This window comes from Otolemur garnettii, unplaced genomic scaffold, assembly GCF_000181295.1.
Source record: "Otolemur garnettii isolate 467f Iridium unplaced genomic scaffold, OtoGar3 scaffold00120, whole genome shotgun sequence".
Lineage (NCBI taxonomy): Eukaryota > Metazoa > Chordata > Mammalia > Primates > Galagidae > Otolemur > Otolemur garnettii.
In genome coordinates, this window is record NW_003852515.1 from 275,349 (window position 1) to 277,879 (window position 2,531).

The 2,531-nt window shown below is 40.7% G+C and overlaps 1 protein-coding gene across 1 annotated transcript in view; it reads left to right on the plus strand.

Annotated features, from left to right (window-relative positions):
- N4BP2L2 (NEDD4 binding protein 2 like 2) overlaps window positions 1-1,612 on the plus strand; it is an 83,641-nt gene extending 82,029 nt beyond the window's left edge. The window contains exon 10 of the mRNA XM_012810011.2: window positions 1,419-1,612. The gene's annotated coding sequence lies outside the window, so the exon portion shown is untranslated. The remainder of the gene's footprint in view (window positions 1-1,418) is intronic.
- Window positions 1,613-2,531: the final 919 nt, after the last annotated feature.

Here is a 2,531-nt window from a genome sequence, read left to right on the forward strand (position 1 = left end):
AGTCTCACTATGTTGTCCTTGGTAGAGTGCCATGGCGTCACAATGCTCAAACTCTTAGGCTTAAGGGATTCTCTTGCTTCAGCCTCCCAGGTAGCTGGGACTACAGGCTCCCGCCACAATGCCCAGCTATTTTTGTTGTTGTTGTTCTTGTTGTCATTGTTATTTAGCAGGCCCTGGCCGGGTTCAAACCTACCAGTCCCAGTGTATGTGGCAATTGCCCTAACCACTGAGCTATGGGCGATGAGCCCCTTGTTAGGGAACTTTATGAGTGTGGCCGCTGTGCGCAGATTTTTTTTTTTTACTATTATATTATATTCCCTCCCTGATTGGTGTTCTGCATAGTGTGCTGACCAGTAGGTCTCAAAGGTAAATAGAAATTTGGGAAGAGGGAAATAGCAGGAGACTGTGGGTGGCTTTGGGAATCACAAGGCCTTGCCTACTTCAAAATACTCTCCCTGATGGTTGCTGGGTAGTTGATGGCACTCCTTTGTGGAAGTGGGGCGGAATTCTAGAAAGAGGATGGGTTCCACCCTTAAACTACTGATGACTGTGTGACCTTAAAACAAATGGCCTTCTCATCTCATCCTTGCCGTTTCTTCACCTGTAGAAAATATAAGACCAACCTGTCATGGGAATGTTAAATAAGGACTAAATGAAATAACTTGCACAAAGTACTTAGCATAGTTTCTGAAAAATTATAGGTTGTTAATAATGGTTAATTCCCTTACCCTAAATACCTTATTGGGTTAAAAAGCATGGCCTTTGAAATGCTCTTTGTCAAAACAGACATTGTATTCTATAGGAAAGGAACAATTGGCCTAGTAAACATGTTGGCACATCTGCATGAATTAGTGCATTGATTAATTTTTTGAAAAGTAAATAGCTGGGCTCGGCGCCTGTGGCTCAATCGGCTAAGGCGCCAGCCACATACACCTAAGGTGGCGGGTTCGAATCCCCAGCCCAGACCCGCCAAACAACAATGATGGCTGCAACCAAAAAATGGCCAGGCTCTGTGGCGGGTGCCTGTAGTCCCAGCTACTTGGGAGGCAGAGGCAGGAGACTCGCTTGAGCCCAGGAGTTGGAGGTTGCTGTGAGCGTGATGCCATGGCACTCTACCCAGGGGGACAGCTTGAGACTCTGTCTCAAAAAAAAAAAAAAAGAAAGAAAAGTAAATAGCTGAATCCTCAGGAATAGGATGTAGAGTGACTTTCAATTTGGGGACAAGAAGTTGGGAATTTCAGAGGAATGGGCAATTCCATGAGGAAAGACCAGGCAGAGTATGGGCTGAGGAGAAAGTGTGAAGTCCTAGATGGCAGGGGTACGGCATAGGTGGGGAAGCAAAGGTTGGGAACCTGAAAACAGACTCTGTTCATGTCACCATTTTGTTTGGACTTGTCTGTGCTTGTGTTTGTTTGTAGTTGAGTTTTCCTGTCTTCCTGCTGCTGCTGAAGATCCTGATCATCTAGAAAAGTCAGAATGCTCAGTGCCAACTCAAAGGATTCACTCGTTCCAGAGACATACCTATTGGATACCAAAATTCATTTGGATAATCTGTCCAACCATTCTTGATAAGTTATCTGAATAATAAAATACTCAGCAAAAGAGGTAACAATTGGAACGTTTTATCATCTCATTTTGAAAGTGTTTGCCATGATTTAATTTGTTTGCTAGAAGAAAACAAGGCATAGAAAACTTGAATACCTTATTTTTAAAATTGCTTCAGGGTTAGAAGGGTAGGCCTCTATATCCAAGTATTGGTTTATGATCCTATTTATAGAATTCTGAAATCCAAAAAGTTCTGAAAACCAAAAGTTGTTTTTGTTTTGTTTCCAATTTTTTTATTGCAGTAAAAAATACAAATTAAAAATTACCATTTCAACCATTTTAAAGTGTATTGTAAGTACACTTATAATGTGGTATCATCATCCATCTCCAGAATTCTTTTCATCTTGCAAAACTGCAATTCTGTACCCATTAAATAAATCCTCACTCTCCCTGACCCCTGGCAAACACTATTTTGGTTTTAAAATAAGTTAGGCATCAAAACTAAGTTAGCAGTCAAACTTGATCAGAAAGATAATTTTACTCCTTACTCATCCCACTTGGTGTGTATTTATATATTTCACTGCAAAAACATTAATGTGTTAAACTGTCGGGGGTTGCCTCTGACCCCATTTGTAACATAAGATAATATGCAGTGTATGTACTTGCACTGTACAACCTCCAACAAACAAACACTTTCAGAGTCCTGAAACATATCTGACCTCCAGGAATTCAGCTGGGGATTGTGGGACCTGTAGTATGCTAGGTTACTATTATCATTTTTTATTCTGTTTCAGTTTAGTTGTATTTAACAAAATTAAAATATGAAAATTCATATTTGAAAATAGAAATAAACTATAGGTCTCCTCCCAGACAGAGACAGTGATCCTCAGTATTTGTTTAACTCTACAGGCTCCTAGAGCCTTAACAAACCTTGGCCCAGGATGGGATGGTTTCAGGGCAGATCCAGTTGGTATTAGGGGTTTTTT